Below are 27,158 nucleotides of genomic sequence, written 5' to 3' on the forward strand. Positions count from 1 at the left end.
GATCTGCTGGCCCAGGAACAGGAGCAAATGTTGTGGAGTGTGACCCTGCATCCGTAACCGCCAAAGGCGGAGTTACCAACAATGACATCCCCATAGAGGGGTCTACCCCCAGTGCAGGTGGGTTGGACAGAACATCATCCCTGCCAGAAACACTCACCTTCGACGGCAAATATTTCTCACTGTCCGATTCAGCACATGATTCATAGAGTTCAATGGAGGTGTACCCAGAGACACCCATGGACAGCATGGTCTGTAGGACAAATGGGGTTTCACCCACCACCATCCCACGTCCTCCACTGGTGCCCGGTTGTGGCTGTGATTCCTCCTGCGTCTGTACCTTCTCCACTTTAACAGCATCAAGTGCCTCATCACCTGCAAAAAAATGAAAGATAACAAAAGGAAACAGACATGAGCACCATAGCACACACATAGGCCTGACAAGCCAGAGATCCAGTACATGAATTACACATGTCCCACATGACTAAAACCCTGGCATGCATGCACTGTCAATGAGTTGGAAGGGGAGGTAAAAAGCAGACACTGGGGACTCCAAGAAGGAAAGGAAACACATTTGCTGCATGCTGGATAGCACTGGCATCACACATTATCCTGTGAGTGGCATGTCCAATACAAATACATGACACATGCCAGTACACAGATGGCACATAGCATAGCCATGGTACTTTTCAGAAGCACAGGCATATGGAAGGAAATAAGTACTGTCACCCATCCATGTGAGATGGACATCATGAGATACAGCATGCAAAATAGTGTTCAAAAACATGCATGTGCTACACGCTGCAACAGATCCAGTGTTCAATTATACAGTGATGGCAGGCAGATGGATACATCCATGGTTGGTCACTTCAACATGACAGTAGACAACAGTCATGTTCTACATCCAAACAGGGCCCAAAAATAATTGTGTGCTGGCCATCACTCAATCAGCTTGAATGGTAAAAACATACCCATAACAAGGTCATACATGTGGGCCTTTGTGGGGTGTAATCTATGACAGAAGCATGCCGCATATGTGGCAGTAGGGCAGAAACATGCGTTGTAAAAATGGAAAGGATTGAAACAATCAGGCTGAATGAACAGAGAATATCATGAACAATGTTGTTGCAAGATGACAGTTCAAGGGCAACTGCAGTACTGTGTCTGTATCCCTACAGCGCCACTTCCCAGCACTTGTCTGCACTTACCTCGCACTTGCCACCAGCTGGGACTTGTTATTTATCCTTTATGCTGTATACTAATAAACCTGTACAGCACTTTCCCCTCTCCCTTTCCCCCATGCATTTATGTTTACTCTATGATCTAATGATAATTTTACTGTCATGTACATTGTCACCAATGTTGTTATGTTTTACATATGATGTATACAGCCATGACAACGACCAGGGGTCCAAACACGTGTCGGCTGTTGTTCTTTTGGAAAATAAACATAATTCAAAATTTCACATGATTTGGACATATGCTACGTTTATTTGAAATATTTTTTGCATTGAAAGGACTGACCTAGAGCGCAAGACACTCCCCCGAAGCTTAATTCTTAATTTTCAATGTTATATACAAACTTTGTGGGAAGTTTGAGGTGGTAGTATTTGGTTTGCTGCCAGGATAATCAGAACTAATTTTATAGGCTGGTTTTGGAACCAATCGAGAGTGGTCACTAGCGCACCAACAGGGACTGATCCCACATTTACAATCATTTTGCCGATTACACACACATGCATGGGCACCACCGGACAATGCTTCAAAATCTGGTAGGTCTCCCATGCCTTGGATCTGTTCCTCTGTGACGAAGGTTACAGCAACAGACTCATGTTCAGTGAGTGGTGGAGACCCACATCCAGTCACCAGAGTAGAGGCATGATTGGAAGCCAGCTTGTTCTTTGCTCTGCGTTTCAGGTCATTCCACCACTTGTAGCAATCATCAGCTCTGCGCCTCACAAATCCAAGGGCACTAATGTGGTCCGCGATGGTCTGGCAGTGGGTCCTACGTTGAACAGGCATAGTCTTGCAGCCTGCAGTCACCACCATTTTGCGGCTATGTGCCAACACATAGGCCAAAAGTTCAGCCTCATTAAAGCTAGGCTTCCTTGATGTGCCGGAGTGTGTAGCCGTGGCTGGGGTCTCAGCCTGTAGTGGAAGAGCACCCTTCTTCTTCTTGGAAGGTGGTGTGGACCTGAGTGGCTTACGCCGCTCTGGTTAGTAGGGACAGAAGCGCAGGTGGACTCAGTACTTGAAGTTTGCAAAGGCACAATGACCAAAGGTCTTGGTGCAGGCATTGGCTGCAGGGTGATGTCGGCAGGGCCAACGTCGGTGTGATGGACTTGGACCGACACTGTCCCGGCTGGGAGACACGGAGCTGGGGTTGATTGAGCTACAGCTGCCCCTGCAGCCTCCTCACCCTGGCTACTTAGGGCAGCATATGACATTGCTGCCCCAGATCCACGTGGCCTGGTGACAGCAACCGTCACCGCCACACGTGGCTTAGACTTGGTGACCTGGAAGTCAGCCTGGGAGTCATCCTGTGCCGGTTCAGTTGACAATATGGGCCAGTGTAACAAGGGCTGAGCTGGGATGGTGTCAGCTGCATTTGCACCAACCATTGGGGGGGGCCGTAGGTGGCCCTGATTGGTCCTCCACACACTGGCCTCTTGGGCCACCCTGCACATCCTGGCCACGTCCCCTTCTGCGCCCACCTATTTGAGCTCGGCCACCTTTGCCTCCCTTACTGCTTGGTCGTCTCCCAACCATGGCAATGATGGTGTTGTGCGTATGGGAGTTGCAGTTAACAATTGTCCTGGGCAATTAGGGTGAAAGGGGTAGCGTACTAGATGGAATTCGTACCCTAGTGTTCTAGCAAGGCTGTCTGTGACCCCTGGGGGAAGATGACGGGTCACGCAACGCACAGGCACCCCTAAAACAAAAATAAACGTTCACGCAAACCCTGGTGGACCACTTGCGTGGAAAAATGAACCTGCCCTACGCTATGGCACCCAGAAACAAAAAAATAAGCGTACGCGTGATACACACAGCCTACAATTACCTCTGAAGGGGTACACGACACGCGGGGGCAACCACAGTTGGAAAATATGTGCGCGACTCACCGTCTGCCTGGAAAAAGAACGTGAAAAAGATGCGCAACACCCCTGCCAAAAGAAGAAATGAACGCTGTCTGAGGAAACACGGAGTACGAAATGGAACCGTTGTGAAGTAATCGCGTGTGAACCGACAAGAAGTACAAGAATCACCCGTTCGCTCTCCACAAAAAGCACGTACAAAAAAATGGCGTCATACGCGTACCTTTTAAGCCAGCCCACATGTGCAAAATCACGCGCATACACGCTAAGGCCCTTTCCTCCAATGGCACACTGATGTGCATTTTTCTCACGTGCTAATTCACTATGCACCCGTGTAACGTCACAGACGCGCTTATGCGCTAAGGGCCTTTCCTCAAATTACGTGCTGGCCAAATTACGTGCTGGCGTGCACTTTTTTCATGTGCCAAATCACTCCATATCAAGCTGGCCACGCGAAAACACACGGAAGACCACGCACCTGCCCAAAAGGCCATTTTCCTGCCCCCAAGAGCCCTGATCATGCTCCCACCTGCCATCTGCTGCTGCCTGCCTGCTGCCCGCGTGCCCTGCTATTTGGTGCCTGCATGTCAGACATCTGCAGGGGTCCAGTTGCTGTGTCCACCCCTGCTGGAACAGGAGACTCCCGACTGGGATACCATCTCTCCACAGCCCAGCCCCAGGACCCAGTTGCTCACCCACACCTGCCTCGCGGGTCGCCATGTCAGGGCAAACACCATCCAACACCACTGGTGACCCCCAGCCAGAGAGGCAGAGGGCCACCAGCTTCAGTGAGAAGGAAGTTGGTGTCCTGGTGGAGCTTGTCCTGGGGCATTATGATGCCCTCTTCACACCATCGAGCGCCGACAAGGAAGGAAGGGAGAGGATCTGGGAGGACATTGTGGTTGCCATCAACGAGGAGGGGGTGGCAACCCGTGAGATCAAGCACTTCTGGAAGCGCTGGGAGGACCTCAGGTCCAGGACCCTCAACAAGGCCCGGTGCCTCGTGAAGGCAGAGGATGCAGAGGGGTGCCGGGTCCACCTGAGCAACATCCAGATGAGAGTCCTGGAACGCATAAACCAGCGCTCCATGCCCAGATCCTTCGGACGAAGTCCCGCCTGGAGTCGAGCAGTAAGTGGCCATGCATTGCTGTGTGAAAAAGGGCATGTTGCAGTGTGCTGGTAGTCAACTACTTGCCTGTATGTGTAACATAGGCCATGTATGGATGTGTGTGCGCCGGGACATCATGGTAATGCATGTGAGACCAGTAATGCGTGAACCACATGGATGGTGCATGTGTTCCAATGAGACATGGGAAGCTGCATGCGGAATACACACATGAATGCATGCCAGTCCCTGTTCTTGGACATGGGTGCAGGGTGAGAGATGGGTGCTGCTCTCATGTACATGTATGGTGTACATGTCTGTGTGTCTGAGAAGCGTGTGTGTGACTTTGAAACGCCATGGATGCATGACACATGTTCGTGACGATGTGTAGATTCACTCATGCAGTCTGGTCACCGTTGTATCCACTGTGTCTGTGGTGTACGAGCCATGATGCATGACCCTCCGGTGATGTGTGTGCATTGGATCAGTATGAGCCATGATGCATGTGAGTTTTAAGGCAACATTTATGTTAATAGAGGCCCTTGTACATGGATGCTGATGTTGATTGGATGTGCCGTGCCTTTTTCTGCATGTGTGTTGGCTGCATTGACCCATGTGTTGTGGATGGACAGGATGGAAGTGACGTTTGACAGTGCCACTCATGTGTTATTGCTTCCTGTCTAGGGGACTATTGTACAGTACCCTGATGCTTGTGTTCTATGTCTCCCTCTACGCAGCGTCGAGTGAAGAAGAGGGCGGAGACGGCACTGTGGAGCTAAGCGGCGGGATGCCTCCACCGGGCGGCGATGCAAGGCCCAGACACCCTCCCAGGAATTGCCATCATCCGGGCTGGAGGGTACTGGTGCCGCGTCTGCCACTACGGCTGTAGCGGAAGGGCCGGGTAAGCACCCACAAGGGCTTGCAATGGCGGAAGATGGTGCAGAGACATCCAGGTTGGTGGTCTCCACAGAGGAGGAGGAGCCCGCTACTGAGCCGCACATGGGACGTGGTGGGGGTAGTACCGCTGGTGCAAGTGGTGCAGTCCAGGGCCAGGGTCAAGAGGCAGCACAGGTCACCGCGGAGGGGCCTGTGCATGTCGCTGGCACTGACCCTGTGACTGTACCACCATGCACTTGCAGGGATGCCCCATCCCAGGCCCGTCCGCAGGTAGGGGGGAAGGCCCAAGTCATCTGGCTCTCCACTACCTGCGGACGAGGAGTCCAATGACCGAATGGGCTCCGTCCTGATTGGTGTCGTGTTGCGCACGTGTGTCATTCGTGATGACGTGCGTGCTTCCATGGGGACCACACACGCCATCACGAAGAGCGTGGCACCGTGGCACAGTTAGGAGGGGCCATGGTCGGTGGGTTCCTACATGTGTCGTGCACTCTGGCGGACCTCTCCTCCTCTGTGGAGACTATGCGCCAGTCGTTCTCCCTGTCGTCTTCTGTCCCAGATTCCACCAGGGCCCCCTGTGGACCTGGCCTGACCAACACAGCCAGCTTGGTGGAGATCCCATCCCTGCCACAGTCCGGAGTCGGCGGTCCAGCAGGGGTGGACACCCCAACAACTGGAGACCAGCAGATGGAGGATGTGCAGGCATCATCGGACAGGGCACATGGACAGCAGCAGCAGCAGGCTCTAGGTGGGAACGATGATGGCTCCGGGCCAGCAACATCAGTGGGGCAAGCGGCGGCCAGAGGGCAGGAGGACCCTGGAATGGGAGTGTCTTCCGTGTGGCTGCGGTTGGGCCAGCGGATAGATGCGGAGCGGCAGCGGGCGGAAGAGGCGCGGCTCACCATGGTCAGGGCGGAGTTCTCCATGCGTCGGGCGTTGAGGCGGGTTGAGTGCCTCGAGGCAACTCACAGGGAGTTGGAACAGGCCATGAGTGCATCCATGCAAGACCTCAAGGCCAGGACAGAGTCCCGCCTCCAGGAGGTAGACATGGAGTTCGATGATGCCCTGGCCCACAACATCACAGAGTGAGCCGCAGGACTTGCCCTCCGCCATTGTATATAGTTAGTTAGTGATAGGTACCTTTCTTTTTTTTTTTTTGGGACGCTTTGACAATGCCCCACGTTTTTGTATATAGTTGTAAATTAGGTAGGGTTTTGTATATAGGTTTCATTTCATGTGTTGGGCTCATGTACCCTTGTTGCAATATTTGTACATAGTTGGACAGTGGATTTTTTTTCTTACATCATTTACCCTCACCATGGATCAATGGATTTTTGGATTTTGGTTTCCTTAGGATTTACTTTGGTGGACAAGGATGTTTGACAAACTTTATTTGGATTCATTTGGATTGTGTCATCATTATTATTTTTTTTTGTTTTGAAAATGCCTTTTTTTCTTGTTTATGATTATTTACATGCTTTGAATCATTTTTATTATGTTTGTGCACAATACATTTTGATTTCTTACTTCCATGTGTTGTATTTGCTCTTTGGTTTACTGCATGTCACAATGTGGGTTTACACAATCACTCGCACCCAGTGTGTGTGTGTGACGGACATGTGTTGATGTGCATATTTGACTTTTGGTTAGTGACAAGTAATAGGCCTTTCAGTGTGGGGTGGATGGGAAACTTGATTGTGTCTAAAGACTGGGGTGGTGTGCAGTGGGATTTTGGTGGACATGAGGCCCATGAATGTGCATCTTTATGACATGTTGGGTGGGGACCTGAGTCGGGGCCTGCTGGTAGGTGCCCTTCAATGCTGGGTGGATGGGGGTGCTGGGGGACATGAGTCGGGGCCTGCTGGCAGGTGCCCGTCAATGCTGGGTGGATGGGGGTGCTGAGGGACATGAGTCGGGGCCTGCTGGCAGGTGCCAGTCAATGCTGGGTGGATTGGGTGCTGGGGACATGAGTCGGGGCCTGCTGGCAGGTGCCCATCAATGCTGGGCGGGTGGGGGTGCTGGGGGACCTGAGTCGGGGCCTGCTGGCAGGTGCCCGTCAATGCTGGGGGGGTGTGGGTGCTGGGGGACATGAGTCAGGGCCTGCTGGCAGGTGCCCATCAATGCTGGGGGTTGGGGGTGCTGGGGAACATGAGTCGGGGCCTGCTGGCAGGTGACCATCAATGCTGGGTGGATGGGGTGCTGGGGAACATGAGTCGGGGCCTGCTGGCAGGTGCCCGTTAATGCTGGGTGGATGGGGGTGCTCGGGGACATGAGTCGGGGCCTGCTGGCAGGTGCCCATCAATGCTGGGGGGATGGGGGTGCTTGGGACATGAGTCAGGGCCTGCTGGCAGGTGCCCGTCAATGCTGGGTGGATGGGGGTGCTGGGGGACATGTGTCAGTGCTCACTTGTGCGTGGTGACATGTGGGCTGGCTGGGGGGCTTCGCCAGGGTGGATGGGCTGCATGTGGGGCATGGCCAGGGGTACAGTGTGTTCCCCTGTGTTGTGGTCTGCCTGCAGGCCCTGGGGAGGGGGGAGAGGGCACACCTGGGAGGACACACACTGCCAATTTGTTGGGGGCACCCCCGTAATACACATACCCCACTCGCACAAGGCCAATCGCCTGTAAAACTTCCCACGCACCCCCGAAATACACATACCCGTTCCATGGCTGATGTTGGTTCATTAGCATCTGCACCACCCCCAAACCCGCCACCACCACCAGCTCCCGAAGGGCCTGCAGAGAGATATATGGGAGAGGATGTAGAGAGCGAGGAAGAAGAGGACGAAGAGAATGAAGTGGAGGAACTCGGCACTAGGAGCACTCGCCGGGAGTCGTGGGTGTGGCGGTTGTTTTCCATTTATGGGAATGTACCAAAAGCACGTATGAACCTGGTGAAGTGTAACCAGTGCGAGGTGGTGCTGAGTCGTGGGAGACTGGTTCGTACAGCTTTGGTACGACAACCATGAAGCGACACCTCACTTCGTTCCACACTGCGGACATTCGCAAGGTGGTGCCATGTGAAGAGCGTAGTCGATTGAGCTCCTCCACAGCATCCTCAGTGTCCGATCCTCCCACCACAAAAGACACGCCTGTGGAGGAGCGCCTCCCTCCAGCTGCCTCACAAGCCATTCGCAATGCTGTTGACTCTTACCTTTCAAAGGTGACAATAGTGTGTAAGTATTGTGACGCAGTACTCTGCAGGGGGGAGAGTTTTCGTAGTGCTTTTGAGGCTACGGTCACAGAGCACCAGATGATCTGCTCCTTACCTAAATAAAGCTCACCCTATATCTTTCTCTGTTCACTTGGCCTTTCTTATCCCCGTGGCTGGTGTCCATTCCTTACCCACCTTTGGCCTCTTCTCCTAGTGTGTTGTGTGCTTTGAAACAATAAACATGAAAACAACAGAAATTACTGAAAAGGCTCTTTTCAGAGCCGCCTTCTTCAGTTTAAAGATAGAACTATGAAGTAATGGTCGTAGACCCCCAAGGAGTGCTGGAAAAGTTTGCGGACAGTCGTAGGGGAAAAAAGGGTGGGTGCAAGCGGAGCAAACACAATGAAGTGTACACTGGTAAGTGGTGGCTCTGAAAAGAGCCTTTCGGTGGTGTTTTGTGTGGGTCAAAAACTGTGGATTGGAGAAAACGGATTGTCAGATAGGTTAGTGTGAATTCAAAAGAGGTTGCAATGCATTTTGTACATTGTGAAGAACAATCTGATTGACAGCATATGTGAGGTGGACTCCATCTCTGTGGAAAATGAAAGAGCTGCGAAACAAAATGTTTTCATTGTGGAAGGAGGACATGCCAACATCTCTTAGAAAGGCACAAACAGCCTTATTCACATTTTTGCCTCGCTTTCTCCATTTGTGGACCAAAAGCAGAAGAACGCAGCCATATTTGTCTTTGTGCAATACGGGAAAAAAGTATTTGACAATTTGGAAACATGTCCATGAGCTTCGCAAGTCCTTCCTTCATTGCAAATTGCAAAGAAATTCCAGAGACATGGCCTAAACTGTTTCCTCCGCAATGAATGATAAGTATATCTGGAGGACGCTCTGTCAGTAAAGTAACACAGAGAGGTACCAGGTCCAGCCACCTCATGCCACGCACGCCATGCCAGTGCACTTCCACATGAGGAAATCCGAGATCTGCCGATAAACTACAGCTTTCTGCATGCACCTTCAACCAATGTATCCATGAGTCTCCCAAAATCCAGATAATCTGTTTCCGAGCATGGAAAGCCATGGCTGTGTGGTCTCCTGTCAGTGAGAAGACGATCTTACTAAATTGTTCAGTTCAGAACACACATACTGAACTTTATGGACCAATCCCTAGCTCCGCTCATTCTCATTGCATGCTTCTCCACCCCTGAATCCCTGTTGGTGATATGCGCTGGCTGCAAAGTACAGCCATGTTCGCAGACATGTATAGGAATAGAGCGTGATGAAGGTACATTAAAGTGTTATTCCCATTTTTCCCCTTTAAGGTGGGCTATGAAAAGAGACGTTTTTTTATTTTTGGCCAGATACTGTGGTATTTTTTTTTAATTTTTTTATTTTGTGTCCTTGCTTTACTCCTACAACCATTACAGAACCTTCTCTAAAGCAAGCCTTACGTTCCAAAAGGACATCGCATTTCCCAAAGAAGATAGCGAAACACCATCTGCTTCAAATTAATCCGCATTGCTTGAAGCAATGTTATTGTGGCTGCACAAAAACATACCAGCTCGTAACATGAATGCACGCATGCCACGATTGATGATACACCTCCCAATACTTTGATCTGGACAGAAAACAGAATCGTTGTCCCATTTTACTCTATGGAGTGAAGCAGAAAAAATTACTTTTGTTGGGAAGATGGTCATGAGTGCTTCAACCAACTGTGCCAAATCTGCCAACAAAGTACGTGAACTCACGCATCCCAAGTGCAAAATTACCACATGAGGAGTGGTCATTGTACGCATGTCTCTGCAAACTCGCAGAATTGCTGCAGCATTGGCATCAGTGTCAGCGCTCCACACCACCTCCACTCCTCTCACATCGAATGGTGTGCAACATGCCTACTCTCGGCATAGTGTTGTAAGCCATGCACAAAAATGTCTACAAGCACCAAAACCCTGACCATCTCCACCTCTGCCATCTTCAGTGTACGCACTGTCTTTCGACACAAAAAATTAATATGAACATCTGATTGGCTGATGCCTACAGTCCCCTCTCCATGCAGGATTTGCTGTAGAAACCCGTATGTTACATGCCCTACCTGCGGACAAGCGTTGCCTACGTGCGGCACGTAACTCTTACCCAGTCCTTCCACCCTTTCCACAGCAGTAGCAAGTCGAGTCCCTCATTGGACTCAACTAGGCAGTCACACAACCATCCACCAATCACATTGAACATCGCTAATTCTAACTCTGTCATCAACATTGCACACTTCAAAATTACTGTCGATGAATCTGAATGGAAGTCGCATATCATTGCAAAGCATCTACTTCACAAGCTACTGCGCAAGTAAGGCAAATTTCTACATACAGCTCCATGCATGTGCACATGCATGAGTATAGAATACAGGTATGTATATTGTAATCAGAGAACATGTGCAACCCTTATAATTTAATTTAGACAAATTAATACCGCTAAATGTGCATAGGCAATACATATCATCGCTCCTGCTTTTAAGTGCAAGATGTCCGATTTATCATTGACAAACCACACGACTGCTTACTGTCTTCCGCATAACCTATACATACTTGCAAGCATGCCTATTTAGGGCGGAACTCAATTTTGTATGTGAAAATGTCGGAGTTGTGCACTGTGTACGGGCTACAGTAATGGTACTTGCAATGTAATCGTATGAGAAAAGTAAGCGCTCCCGATTGCTGTGGTGACATCTCCCTCTGAGGTTCTCCCAATTTCTCAGCATCGTGCTTTTAATTTGCAAGTAGAACATTTTTCCCCATCTACTACTGTGCCCTATCGCTTACAAACCTCTCTCCTATACATAGTACACCGTGTAAAAAACAAGGCATTTCCATAAACCAAAAATTGTTAGCAATTTTGAAGGACTTTCAAGTACCATATTGCAAATACTATGCAAAGACTGCACAGAGTGAAATTAAATGCACACATGCACTGGGTTGAATTATGAAAGTAGAATGCCTTGACGAAAGAAGCACAATTAATGTGTGCAGTATCATCATTGCTGTAAACACACAAAGTAATTGATTTTATTTTTTTGCACCGCAGTGAAGACTATTCTCCTGAGAATCTACAATGCAGATGACATATCCGAAGAAACCTGGTTATTTTGCAAAGTACAGTATTACCTTTATATTGTAACTACTCCTCAAAGAGGCTGTGTGGGTTATTTTTTATTTTGGGCACCAAAGCAAACATTGATTTCTAAACCATTCTACCTACAAATATCTATTTATTTAACAAAGAATAACAGGCAGAATGGCTCACAAATCCCTGTGTGTTTAGAACTCAAATAACATACATAATCCTTAGAAGGTTAGATTTAGAAAAGAAGTTGCTGTTGCAAGTTTATGGCATTTCGTTTATTAATAATGGTTCTCGTCACAAGTAGGCCACTTTGTACTCTCATCTGAAGCACATTGTATTAGTATACAAACAATAAAGTAGCCTTACCAAATCATTGCAAGAGTCCAATGCACATCGACACACCATGACAAAGAGCTTCCCCATCAGACTCATGCACACATGCACAGAGCACACAGATGTTGGAAAACAGACCAAAGTATACCTTTATTTTTTTCAACAGACACCAAAGAATGTCTACCAAAAAGCAACTCTGTAGCAAGGAATGCAAAAGTAGAGCAAATAAAAATAAAAGTGCCCAATGTAAGCATCCATCTGTTGTAGAGTTTGTAGAGAATGTTGGAACAAACCAGCTAATGCAGTTGGTAAGCAAAACGAAGGAAGTCTCAAATACCGAAACTTTACCTCCTCCATCAAAATGTTTCACAAAACACAAAAATGTTGTCAAAAAAACGACTACCAGTACAGCTAACAATGCTCCTAATAATCCTGATAGTGTAACAAGAACGCATAGTAAAAAAAAGTATTTTATCAAAAAAGTTTCATCACAGAGTCCTTCAGAATCTACTAAGAAGAGGACCGAAATTATCCTCACCCCTTAAAACCTACCGTAGAAAGTTAATCCTACAAGCACTCGTGGACAGTGCAATCCTTCTCAAAAGGAAGTTGTTTATATTAGTGTTAAATAGGATGAAAGCACTAACAAAACTAAGTACTAAACTACGAAAAAAACTCAGCAATAAACGGAATGTGAACAAAAATTATTTCTTACATGTTTGTGGTGGTGAATGGAGTCACACAACAACCACATAACCATATTTTAATGAAAAAGCAAACAAACAAAATCAAACAAACACAATTGCCATCCATAGCAGTGGACAAGGGTATGAGAAAATCAATACTACCCTCATGAAACAAGAAACACTGCTTACAAATGTATTCCCTGAAAACTCAGAATGACCTCTCGATTTAGCAGAACCACACCGTCCAGTATACAAATAGCCGTGCACATCAATGTGTACCATTCCAAATAAAGCGTTCAAATATTTACGTCAGTTCCTCAATCAATATGTAAAAGGTAAAGAGAAAAGTAAAATGAAAGTGCTGCAAAATATGGATATTTGTCCAGTGCGGAAATACACAGGACTACAAGGACATTCATTAGCCTGCATTTATGGGCCTATTTGCAAAAGCACCTTCCATGATATCAAAAGGATATCAATACATCATTCCAATGTAAGAAATCTAGTGTATAAAATATACTATGCAAAAAGTCCAGCTTCAGAATTAGGCAACTTAAATACCACTCTTCTGCATGGTACACCCAAATACTTACAAGAAGAAATTGACCGTATTCAGATAAAGTATTTTGGAAGTGAGAGCCAATTACAAAATGCAACAGTTTTAGAACATAGTAGCAACAATTCTGCACATAGCAACCCTCTATTACACACATACAGAAAATAAATAGTAACATTTAAAAGGTCATCGGCTGAAGTACTAAACCATGTGTGTGTGTGTTGCCGTAGAACGTTTTACAAAAGGAACACAAAAAATGTGGACATAGCATACAAAATAGAAGACAATATAGATTCTAAATGGTTTGAATTAGCTCTATACCTTTTAGCAGAAAACAAATATGAACTAACTCAACGCCTAATATGTTGTCGTTACTGTACTACAAAATTAGACAACAACCACACTCCTTCACGTGCTATTACAAATAATTTGGAATTGTTTCCATTACCAAAAATCCTGCAACAGCTCAATTTGTATGAGAGCATAATAATTCAAACAGTTCACCCATTTCAAGCAATTATACGCCTTCATCCAAAACCAGAAAAATTACCTTCCACTGAATTGGTGAAAGGCATTCATGGCAAAATAGCTTATTTGCCATTAGATCTAATGGAAAATGTACACACTCTAGGAGTGGATCGTTCAATAGAGCATTCTTTAATAGTCTTGGTAAATGGAGCACCTAAAAAGGACAAGAAAATGGCAACAATTAGTGGACTTACACAAAGTTAGACAAGCATTGCAATATCTAAATGACAATGTCGAACTGGTGGCCGCCCTGACTCTGAAATTTACGCAAGTTGTTAAGGCAAAGGGGAGGTCAACGCAGAGGGGGTGGTTTGATGAGGCTTGCAAAGGGGCGAAGAGAGCCTTGCTGTCAATACTTAAGGACCCAACATCTAGCAGAAGAGCGATTGCCCAAGCCAGAAGTGTTTATTCGTTGGAGCTAAAGAGAAGAAAAGGAGAAATCGAAGGGGTGGCCTGGGAGGGTTTCCTGAATGCTGCAATCAATGGGGACCAGAAGGCATTCTGGGAATTTGTAAAGGGTGGCCCGGATGGGTGCTGGTCCAATCTGGAAAGTGTGACACACGTAGAGGAAGGGGCCTGGCTTAATCATTTTGGGACCCTGTTTGGGGTGGTGAATGTCGAGGACGATGTGGAAATCCCTAGGTCTTGTTTAAATTTGAGGTGGTGGAGGTTAAAAAGGCCATCAAACTCCAAGCCCATAACTGGGCACCGGGACCAGATATGATCCCCTCAGACCTTTTTAAAGATCCGGTGGAGATGTGGGCACCACTTTTAATGGTGGTGTTTAATGCTTGTATGCAATTAGGAAACTACCCCCCATCATGGAAAAAGGTGATTATTTTCCCAATTTTTAAAAAAGGGGATATGGCCAGCCCCAGTGCCTATAGACCAATCTCCTTGCTGGACTCTTCCTTTAAGATCTATGGGAGAATCCTGCTAGCTCGCATTGAATCATCGCTGGAGGCACAATCGATTCTTTCGGACATTCAATTTGGGTTTCGTCTGGGAATTGGCACAATTGAACAGAGCCTTAACCTTTCTATTTTAGTGGCCAACTCGGTTTTTTGCAGGGGAGAGGCAGTATATCTGGCATTTATGGACCTGAGAAAGGCCTTTTACAAGGTGGACAGGGCAAAGCTCTGGGCCGTGCTCGGGTCTTTGGGATGCACAAGGGACATTTTGAGTGTGCTGGTTGATCTTCATACAGATAATGAGGCGTGTGTACGCAGTGGCCCAGGGGGTCACTGCACGGCCTGTTTTAAGGTAGGGTGTGATGTACAACAGGGCTTTGTGTTGGCCCCTATTTATTTTTATCTTTATATCAATGGCCTTTCATCAGACCTTACTAGTATATTGGCTGACTTTCTAGTCCTGGGGGGACAGGGTTTCCCAGTTTGGCCTATGCAGATGACACTGTTTTGCTAGCAAGAACCCCCCAGAGCACTACAGGCCTTGAGCAATGCTTACACATCCTTTATGCGTAATCTGGGCTTAAAAATCAACACTAAAAAATCGGCAGTGATGGCTTGTGTGGGAAGAAAACGGTCAGCGCCTGTGAAACCAATGCTCTGTGCCGGAGAAAGCATACCCCGAGTTAAGGCTTTTGAATATCTGGGAATCAGTTTCTCAGAAACCCTTATTGGCAAAGCCCATGTGGCCAAATGATCAGTCAAATGAGCCAGCCACTGGGGGGCATTTTCCGTTTCATGTCCAGGTGTAGAGGTCAGCCGTTAGAAGTTATTACCAGGATCTATGGTGCCCAAACTTTGGCCACTACCCAGTATGGTGCCCCCATCTGGGGTATTCAGAAGGCAGCTGAAATCCAAATTAAAGAGAACACATTTTTCAAGCAATTGTTGGGGCTCCCAAACTCCGCAGCATGCATTGCAATTCATAGAGAACTGGAAATGGAGTTTTGGGAGGACCAGTGGGCGCTATCCCCAATGTTATTTTGGGTCTGGTTGTGGACAAACAAACATGCCTCCCTTCCTCATTTCATTATTCGGACTGTATTGGGCAGAGTGGGTTGGCAAAAAATCCCATGGTTTGTCCACATTTCTAACGCCCTTGGGGAGGTCAACCTTGGTGCTCTTTTTCCGCCGTTGCACTAATAACTAAGGTTGAGGGGGCTCGCTGTAAAAACATGCTGGGCGAGGCTATAGGGAGATAAAGAATTCTGCTGGAGTACGGTAATTGAATTGGCCAATTTCATACCATGATCAGCAGGGTTTCCTTGATGCAACCCTATCTAACCTGGAGCCCTCAAAAAAAAGATTGGTGGTTGATAACGAGGGCACGGTTTGATTCCCTTCTTTTGAGAGGGAACACATCTAATTGGAAAGGTTTCCCAGATTCGTCAGGTTGCCCAGTTTGTGGCCATTACCGCGAAGACATGGCCCATTTACTATTTTTTTGTAACGGTTATACTGGCATCCGCAGATTAACCCTGATTCCAGCCCTTAAGAAGACAGACATTTGTCAATATAAAGCAGCACTCATCTTTCTTTTGAGTGCAGATACGGTTTTTAAGGCTTGGGCTTTGCTCACTTTTTTGAAAAGAGCAATGTATTTCCGGAAAAGCTTGCTGAGGCTCCAGGGTGACGGTTCCCAACAATGTGTAATGTAAAATTGACGGAAGCATTTCTATAACATGTCTTGCAATTATTTTTTTACACAAACATTGGATTTTATGGATTAGCAATGATGACATTTTGCATCCACTCTATCCTGCTGTGCCTCATTTTAAGTATGTTTATAATTGATGTATGTATAGGATTTGCGATATTACTTATGACTTGTGTACCTTTTTGATGCTGTGTAATATTGTGGGGTTTTTTTCTGTTGTTTGATGGATTTTTTATATCCGAATAAACTTGTTTGACTGACTGCAATGACAATAATGAGTACTACAAGGAAATAAATATTGATGAAAGCTTAAGGGAAACAACTGAAATAATTCAAGATCCACCAGAAACTGGACAATTCGAACTTCTGGATCCTGCTACTGTATCCACTCTTTTGGACCATTACACAATTCATCCATTTCATTCCAATGAAAGCATAGATGATGCGCTAGAAACTTACCAAATGCGACAAACCAAAGAGTCACCAATGAGTATATGGGAAAAAAGTACAGAAGCACATGCTTTTCCACTGCTATTTCCTACTGGCAAAGGTGGAAGATGCTATGATAGACCCACTCAGATTGGGGCATCAGAATACCGTTCATTACGAGTGTATTCGCAAGATCCCAGATTTAGACAAAATGTGGAATACATATTCCACCTACTCTATGAAAGTGAATTAGCAACACTATGTTACAGAGTTGCACACATTCTTAAATCTGGTACCCACTTTCAAAATATGTCAGCTACGCAGTTAATACCAAAAGTACAGGAAAAACATGAGGTTTTACAATCAAGTATAACAAATTTGTTAGCAATCATGCGTGGTACAAAGGAATACTGGTTCCGATGGCACGGCGACGTATGTTGTATGATTAGAAACCTTGGACCACCGAATTGGTTTGTTACGCTAAGTTGTGCCGAATATGCACGGGAAGATTTACATGAGTTCCTATGCATAGCAAACAGCAACAAAAACAACATAGATATATTAACACCTGTAAAACTTTGCTCTCTAGATCCAGTTAATGTGTCAAGATATTTCCATCATCGTTTCATTGCCATGCTACACTTTATTTGCAATAAAACTGTTCCTCCCCTTGGAGAAGTGCAACACTTCTTTTGGAGAAAAGAATATCAAGCGAGAGGAGCACCACATATTCACATGCTGTTATGGATCAAAGGTGCACCGAAATTTGATCACAACAGTGACAGCACTGTTTTGCAGTTTATCCAAAAATATGTAACTTTCAAAGACACAAATGTGGCAAATATTGTCGCCGCAAATACAAAAACAAAGGTAAATACTACACCAAATGCCGCTTTGGTTTCCCTAGACCAGTTACAGAAACAGGTGAAGTAAACAACTTCATGTCTTCAGTTCGACATAGTGTTAAAGGTAAATCACCTAAGAACACGTATTACATAAAAAGAAGGGAAGAATCAAAATATATCAATGATTACAATGCAATCATTGCCCTCTTATGGAATGCAAACATAGATGTGCAGTACATTGCAGACAATTCAACTGCTGTTGCACGATATGTTACATTCTACCTAACAAAAGCAGAAAAACAGAGCTTGAAGACCTCTGGGATGACCTAGCATCAGATAAAACATTATCACAGAAATTGTACAGCCTAGCCATAAAAATGCTCTCTCATAGAGAATGTGGCGCCTATGAAGCAGCAGATTGTTTAACCGGTACTGCTCTGTATGGAAAATCAGACAACATAGTATGGCTCAGTCTTGGTCCTGCAAAGTCTAGAAAAAGAGTGGTAAAATCATTTGAGGACATAGAAACAATTGCCAGAAATGATGCCAACAGCCAAGACATTCTAAAACACAATTTACTGGACACATACTATCCGAACAGGAGTGGCACTCTGGAAAGCATGTGTCTATACCACATAGCTCAAAACGTTGCATACAAAAATAATGTAAAACCTGATAAAAGCAAACGTAGATATAGAGTGACCGATTGTGAAGGGAGCTTAGTTAAACTTACCAAACGAAGCTTAATTAATCATGTAAAATTGTCATTAAAAACTCCTCAACAGAAAGAACTATATTACATGTCCTGTTACAACTTTTCAAACCATGGAGAAAAGAGGAAGACATACTAGATAACTATGACTGCTATGAAGATGCTTTCAAAGCAAATGAAAACGCTATCACCGATGTAAACTTTACTCAGTACAAAACAATGTTACACAATCAGCAGCAACAGGAAGAAGAACTTCAGGCCTAACTAGATAAGGACTCTTCCGACAGTAGTCAACCTTCTGTAACAGGAAGTCAAGAACCACTAGGACAACCACTAATAGCAAATGAGGCTGAAGTAGCTATGGCAGAAGTAGAAAACACCATGTATCAGTATCAAGAAGATACAGAAGACTTAACTGTACAACAAGCAAAACTTAACAACGATCAGCACACCATTTTTGAAGACGTAACAAAACAAATTGTACATGGTGTACAACACGAAAATAAAGAATGTACCTGCCAAAATTACAAATCTCTACTGCTGTACGTCAGTGGTGAAGCTGGATCACAGAAAACATTCTTAATCAAAATCATCAGCAAGTTCCTTCAACAATTGACAAACAACAACTGTCAGCTGTTGTAACGGCCCCCACAGGTTTAGCTGCCTACAACATAGGCAGTGTCACTTTACACCGATTACTACTACTTCCAGTAGAGCATCAAAATAAATTAGACTACTACAAACTTTCTGCAGAAGCTGCAATGGAATTAAGCAGAGTATTGAAACAAATGAAAATGATGAGTATGGTCTCCAACCTAATGTTGGCTTTGATTCATCTCAGATTGCAAGAAGTACTTAAAAGTAACAACGAGGAACTCTTTGCAGGGAAACGCATTATCGTTTCAGAGATCTTCTACTATTGACACCACTGAAAGGTGAACCGATTTTTAAAACCTTAGGCCACAAACTCTGTCGGAGAACTGTTGGTAGCATAGGTAATGTTAACCTTTGGCAACATTTCCAATATAGAGAATTAACTGAGAAGATGCAGCTCTCATTTATGCCAACATCTTAAAAAAGTATTAGAGTTGGTGTATTATCGCAAGAAGCACAAGTTGTATTGAAAAACCGGCACATAGATGCACTTTATGGCGACAATGCATGTGCAACTGATGTTATGGAACAAATAGCACACAAAAATGTCAATTGTATGGCCTTAATGCCAACTCTTGCAAGCTGTTTCAAATTTAATGAAACAATGTTAAATAAAGAAATGCAACCAATACTGGAAATTAGCACCACAGACAAACTACACGCACATGGTATGACAGTACCCGTGTGTGAGCAAGCCAGAACAAGAGTAAATAGTTTAGAATTGTGGTTTGAATGTAATGATAGCACCATTACTCTAAAGCAGAGATTGTCAGCTAATCTTACAAATGCGTATTTAATGTTCTTAAAGCCAAAATTTACGAAATAATGCGTACTTCAAGATTTAAAAAAAAAATTATGTGAGAGACTACAAATAGTTAGAATACACCAATAGGTATCTAACTACCCAAGACGATGTAAGAATGACACAAATAAATGAATATCACAGATCGTTGGGAACAAATGCACAGGTAGAATATGCCTACAGGTATCTAACTGTTGTTAAAAATTGGCAGGAAGGCAACAAACAAAACATTAATGGGAAAGATGAAAGAAAACAGGATATAACAACGACACAAATGAATGAATATCACAAAGCTGTAGGAACAAATGCACAGTTAGAATACGCCTACAGGTATCTAACTGTTGGCAAAAATCGTCAGGAAAGCAACAAACATAACATTAATCAGAATGATGAAGGAAACACTCAAAGGAAACAAGCAAGTAGGTAGTACCATAGTAAATGAAGGTTTCTTTTAATCCGACAAGGATTTTTTTTTCCCAGACCCAAGGATTAGAAAAGCAAACACAGAAACTGAGCACAATGCACAGTACACTGGTTTGTAAACTAAATATGAGGGTAAAAATATTAAGCAATGTAGTAAATTTTCAAAAAATGCAAAAACTAACATACCTTTGGCTATGCTTCCAAAACGCTACACCCTCCCCACAACCATCTTAATGTTGTTGCATAGTACAAGTGTACCAATAGCTGTGATATGGTGCAGTAGTTTGTAGCCACAGGCTACAGAGGTGAGTTTGAGGCCATAGCATTATGAATGTATGGGTATACAGTATTTAAAATGCATAGTTACTTACAACTGCAGTGCTTATTACTTTGTTCAAATACTATGCATCCTGGCCACTACTACCACACCATATGACATCCATTGTGGCATATAAGTACACTATGAACCAATGTACTTTTGGGGGCATGACCTTCGGCCATGCACCCATGATTGCAGCCCCTCCCCACAGCCGCCAGAGTGATGCACCACCACACCATATCGTACCCATTGTGCCTTGTAAGTACACCACATATAGCTGTGCTGTTGGGTGCATGGTCTACGGCCATGCACTCATGACTGCAGACTCTCCCCGCAACCACCACAGTGATGTGTGGTAGTGGAGGTTTCTCGATAGGTGTGGTATCCTTCAGTGCTTCTGGCCAGAGACTTCACTCCTAGCTGTATGTCCATAGATCTTACATGGGATGGGTGTGCAGTGGCTTCCACGTCTTGTACTTATAACTTTGTTCTTGGGTGCATGGCCTTTGGCCATGCACCCAAGACTGCACACACTCCCTACAACTTGCCAATCGAAACGCAATACTACGGGTGTATCCATGGGTGTGACATGCTGTGGTGGTTGTGGCCAGGGCTACAGTCTTGGAAGTAGCCATGCATCCAAGACTGTAGGCCCTGGCCACAACCACTGCAGCATGTGACACCCATGGCGGCGTACTAAGGAATATAATAATAGCCATCGGGAAAAGTAATGCAATCACGGCATGTTGTCAATTTCAATATTGGCTACCACTACGCGTGTGCTTTCAACAGTTAGAAGTTTCCTGTCCACTGCACGGACTGAAGTGCTATCATCATTACACCCCTCATTTTCTGTGCGTACAAGCTGTCCATGGAAAGTACATCATGAAGACCGACCCCCAGAACAATTGCATTGATCACCCATGTCTTACTGTCTGAACCTTTCCCAACGGTCTGTGACACAGCAAAAGAGTTTTATAAATAGAGCATATGTACGCTGGTTGTTGTTCCGCTTTCGGCGGATCCAAGATGTCAGGCGCATCCAAACAATCTGACGCAGAACAAGTCTCGCAGCAGCCAATGGGCAGAGATGTTGCATTTCCGCGGTCATGACACCAGCCCCTTAGCCAATCGGTATCTTGTACGTGGACCGAACAGGGAAGTGTGAACGCGAAGCGGACATAGATATCACTATTTTTTTCAGACCTACTTTTTGATAATTTTAAAGAAAAGTACTGCATGGAAGGTCACCAAATTTACAAAAGCACACTTTCTGGACCAAGCCCCTGTACCTGCCGCAGATTTCATGAAAATCCATCCAGCGGTTTGAACTGTAGCCATGCGCAAAGCTTTTCCCCCATTCGGTATATGGGAAAAAAAGACGATTTGGGACCCCCCCTATAACTTTTGCCACCGTGGACCAAACATCTCCATACTTTGCAAAATTCAAGGTGGCCCATACACTTATTTTGCAAAGTTTGGTGAGGATTTGTCCAGGGGGAGCGAAGTTATAAGCCACCCAAAAACTGCTCTTCCTATGGAAACAGCAGCTTAACCATAACTACATGGCCACTACCGTGGCCGTGTAATCTCAATTAAGAGAGTGTCAATATATGCCGGTTCATACTGATAGAGAATTACGCACAAGTCAACACTAAAATAAAGACATAACATGGAATAAAAGCAGGAACGTGTTCACTTGGACATGAAGGTGACACAGTCAATCAGGAATGATCCTAACACATGGTTCTTTGAATTACTTTTTGCACTGCTGGTGTAGCTCCTCCTTTCCAAAGCAGTTGTAAACTCCTATACTTTTTTTTATTTTTAGTGGGGGTGCACCCAACAACACAGAGCAAACATCAACTAGATGCCCAACCGAATAACACCTACTTACTCTTCACATAAATATGACCTGGCTGAGGTTAATACTATCATAAAACAACTAAAACAAATAAACCTGAATATGGACCTACATAAAAGATCATAATTTAAGTGCCAAAAGCACCTTAAATACAAAGCAGCTCCTCTTAGTCCAGGACACACTTTGGGAAAAGTGACCCACAAATGAGTATGTGCCACTGTGGGCTGCGGAATCTCGCAATGACATTGGTTGGGTTGTTGCCCACTAGAAATAGAAGAAAACATATGTTTAGCCCAATATAGGGTTTGGCACAGTAAACAAATATATTTCTAGCACCAGGCTCTCCCACATCTGTGCTAGAAATGGAAAATGTACATTTGTAATATGAGTGATCTTGTGCCAGAAACCTTCTGCCATAGCAGTATATTTTGTAATAAAAATGTCTAGCTGGGGCATCTGGTCTGCCTGGAAACAAACCCTCTTTACTTATTGTTTCTATAATAATTTGAGAGGGATAAGTCTATTAGTAAACTGCACTTTCCTCTTTCATGCCACATACTTACATTGTTCACATACAGTCCAAATACAACAGCAACCTGAGAGTTTTATTTTTCTAACTCCACTGTCACCCGCCCCTAATCTCTTTATCTTTGGAAATACTCTTTTAACTCAATGTGCCATGTAAACACAATGCTTTTCTGGCATGTAGGTGATGGGGCTCATTGTGGAAATTGACATTAACAGAATTACTGCAAATTCACTGGACCATCAATCTATGAGATTGGAGGGACATAGAGACAATTTGCATGCAGCTGGCAGAAGACATTTCCTCCACTTTAGCTGAAAAAATGCTGGAACTACAGCCAGTGAAATTACCACTGGGAGTAATTTCTCCACACCCCAATGGAGTCTGGGAAATAACACCACTGTGGGCCTGATTTATGGAAAAGGGTGCATAGATCCCGCAAAGCCGGTGCGCTGAGAGTGTTTTTCTGTGCGAACAGCGTATTCAAGGAATTGTCCATGCTAAGTAAGCCTATATCAAGTCACAGCCGGAATGCCCCTGACACCCCCCGCAAAGTAAATACATCCACTAATACCTACCTGTGCGCGATCCTCATGTGTACACTCATGCACACCTGTAATACTGCATGGGGTCCCCCACAACCAAGCCAGCACCCCGGTGACACTGCGTAGGGTCCCTCAAGGTAGCATTTCTGGGTAAATATGTGTGTGAACCCATGCAAATTGTTCCTGCACCCCGTTACACTGCCTATGCGCACCCCTAACTTCTATCGGAACTCGACTGCATGCATGAACCCGTAAATTCAACACACAATCTTACCTCTGCACAGTGATTCCTATGCGCAAGTGTTTGTATGCCTGCCTTCGGGTGGCGGTTACATCAAGAGCTTTGTGTAGTCATTTCCCAGCCATGAGGTTGCATGGTCAGATCTATGAATACGATTTTAACTGTACAGTTGTGGGCCTGCGTTGGACTGCCATTGGTCCATCGTAATGCCCTCATTTCCCCACGTTCTTCCCCATTTTCTGTGTTCCACCCCCTACTTTGGCCTCTGTGCGCAGGCCATGTCCATGCTGTGCGAGGTGTCTCACGGAGGGCAATCGACTGCATGCAGAGAAGTACTGAGCCTGTGCAAAGTCCCTGCAAAGTACGTAAAAGTCCAGCGCAGTCAATTGCATGAATTGATAAATGGAATTTCGCTTGCGGTTTGGCTCACAAAGTCCCTATTTACTGCACAGAGAATTCCATGAAACATGGCCTTTGTATTCTGTGGCATTTATCTCCAGTTGCAAAGCACTATTATGGTTGTGATGGTACATATATTTCCTCCAAACTTATTATGGTTCCCAATGTATTTCCACTACACAAAACATTACCATTTCTCCAGAAGGGAGTATTTGCTTTTTAGTTTTGCCTATTGGTGGTGCATAAATGTCACATGGAAGCCAAAACAATACTATCAGAGTATGGGATGTCAGTAAAGTCAAAATGCGTGTTGTTTAGTTCTCTACCTCACTATTGACTGGTCACAGCTGCACTAATCCCTTTGTCATACCTGACCACAACTTGTCTCTCTCTGCCCAAAATACGTCCCCTTGGGATCCTGTTGGAACAGTTATTTCTAGCAGTAACAACAAACGGTGTGCTATATAAGGCTAGCTTTATTTCGAAGTAGTCTTCTAAGAGTTAATGGCTGAGCTGCACCTGTAAACATACTACTGCCGTGATTACAATTAGATACCCAAGAGTACCTTCAGCCACATGAATTATAAGCAATGTGTGCATCCTGGATCTGTTCATTGCACTGGCGTCCTGTTCAAAATAAGCATTGCAAAAAACCAACAGTTTTGGCTTGAGTATAGATATTAGATACGCATGTCCTAGACACTGCTATCATACGTCCCGGGTCTCAATCCATTTCGAAGCTGTTTTGGCATCTTATGGTGAGGTATTAGCATTTTTGCAGGGCATGGCAAGACCTATATAACCTGACGCATGTCAATTTTCTGTCTAACTATTTCTAATTTAGTTACTTTATTGAACGAGTGGACACAAAACCACACTTTATAATAAATCCAAGTGATTTGCCCACGGCTGAAAGTACCGTGGGCAAATCATTCGCATGAGAAAGGTGCAAACTACCAACATGTTGCACCTTTCTCATGCAAACACACATACATTCTCACACCCACACAAACACACCCACAACACACCCATAACACACCCCCACCCACACCCCAACATAAACAAACCCCACTTACCTTCATCTTCACGCTGGTTCCCTGCGGCGCCAGTTCCCTTTCTCTTCCGTAATTGGGAACCGGCGCTGCAGGGTCCTTTTCTTTTCTTTTTTTTTTTTATGGAAGGCTGCGTGGGTGCCCCCTGCAACCCCCGCTCACTATACCATGAAGTATAGTGAGCGGGGAGATGCGGAGGACACCCCCACAGCCCCCGTTTTTTTTTTTACAATGCTACCACCAAAGGTTCAAACTTTTGATGTTCGAACCTTTGGTGGTAGCATTTTTAGAACAAATGGTCATTGCGACCATTTGTTTTCGGGAAAATCGTCCTAAACCTTTATAATAGGTAGTATAGGAGAAGCATCTCTGTTTAGCAGGGTCATATTCAATGTGCGAATGGTTTCCATTCATGTAGAAAACATACATGAAAAACACTCCTTAGGTTATATTGCAGAACTAAGCGAGCCCATATTTAAGTCATGAGTCTTCCATTGTTCACTCATTATGTTACAGAAATAGGTAAAGGAAATACCGTGTTATGACATAAAACACATTTTAAGGAAATGATTTTGGTATGAGCTCACTTATATTTTAGATTTGAAAGGAAATAATCGTTTGTTGCTGTGTTAATTTAAATTACCTAATATGTCCTAATAAGTCTGAACTCATATATCGAATAGCAGATGGATCCATTGTCTTTATTGACGGCAGAGACCAGCCAACAAAAAACAGACCTGCTGGTATAGACTTGTTCTTTTCACCTTCAGAATAACTGACCCGATCAGATCCATTTTCATATCAAACCTAGAATGAATTCCAATAGCTGATTCTGTGATTGGAGCAGCCGTCTTTGCTCACCACTTGCTGGATGGTTGTTTGACTGCAGGTTCCTGTATTGTTGCTCACTACCTCCTGGATGCCTGCCCCCATGCCTGAACATGCAATGCACCTGCAGAAGAACCATTTGTTTTGGACCCCAGACTAATTGATCGTACTGGAGTGCCTCTCATTTCCTCCTCCCTTCATCCAGAATGTTCTTTCCTGGCATCCATGGGGGAACATCGGACTAGGAATTGACCTGAGTCTGATACATGAGTGCCCCAGCTGTGAGCGATTCTGAAACCTAACGAACCATATCAGTTTCAGATTTTCTTCCCGAAAATGTATTGCTTACAGTGTGTCATTAATCCGTTATACACCTTTTCAGGTGGCTCTATTTTGTTCATCATGGTGTTGTGTGGTAATCTGTTAATTCAATGTACTTTGCTTCCAGTGCCACGAGTTCTCAATAAAAAGAAATACATATATATGCATATACAAATAGAGCGTGCTATTAGGTCAGCAGCATAAGGAAGGCCGTGCGTTATCGTTGCCTGTGTGTGCTTGCTTTCTGTTTTGTGTTAGGGACTTGCTGGCTGCTGTTGTTCAGCATAAGAAAGCCTGTCCCCTGTGTTGCAGTTGTTATAGGGATATGGTGTTGTGACATGAGTGGATGATAGAGATGTGAGATGCACTCAGTGATTCATATGTGTGATGTGGAAAGTTTGGTCTATCCTGTAGCTGTGTGACTATCCTGTAGCTGTGTGAATTTCACTTAAGGAAGGGGATTGCAAGTTAGATGTTAAACCGACATTAGAGTTCTACGACATGCGTAACACAGCATGGTTTGCTGACATCTCACCAATCGGCATTCTTGGGGCATGGCTTGTGTCTACACTGTATAACACTTCATTGCAGTATGATAAAGGCCAAATAAATCAGCACAAAAATATAGCTAATTTTTGTTCTCACAGAACCTGATCTGCATAGGATTTTAATTTGTCAAACTTACGACCTCTAGTATTCTGAAGGATATACATGGGCACGTTGGCTTTGATTCTCTGTTTGGTGTTTTTTTTGTTCTCTCACCTAAATGAACCATTAGGAGGGAACCCCACATTGCTACTTTGGCGCTATCAAGATGCCAAGCAAGTTACCGATTGGAGTGAGATTGGTGTGCTGCAGAGTTGGAGGTGCAGTTACATATGTTATTCTAGCACATCAGTGATAAATGCTGAAGTAAAATACTTTTTTTTTTTTTTTTTAATGGCATGTATGGCACATTTACATATATATTATATGGCAGTGGTAGCTGCCTTATAGCTACCTCCACATACAAAACTATCTAGAGACGAACCAATTACTAGGATCACGCCAATCTGGATTCAGACCACTACACGGCACTGAAACAGCCCTAATTGACC

The sequence above is a fragment of the Ambystoma mexicanum genome, chromosome 8 (assembly GCF_040938575.1).
Source record: "Ambystoma mexicanum isolate Mex_15411 chromosome 8, UKY_AmexF1_1, whole genome shotgun sequence".
Classification (NCBI taxonomy): domain Eukaryota; kingdom Metazoa; phylum Chordata; class Amphibia; order Caudata; family Ambystomatidae; genus Ambystoma; species Ambystoma mexicanum.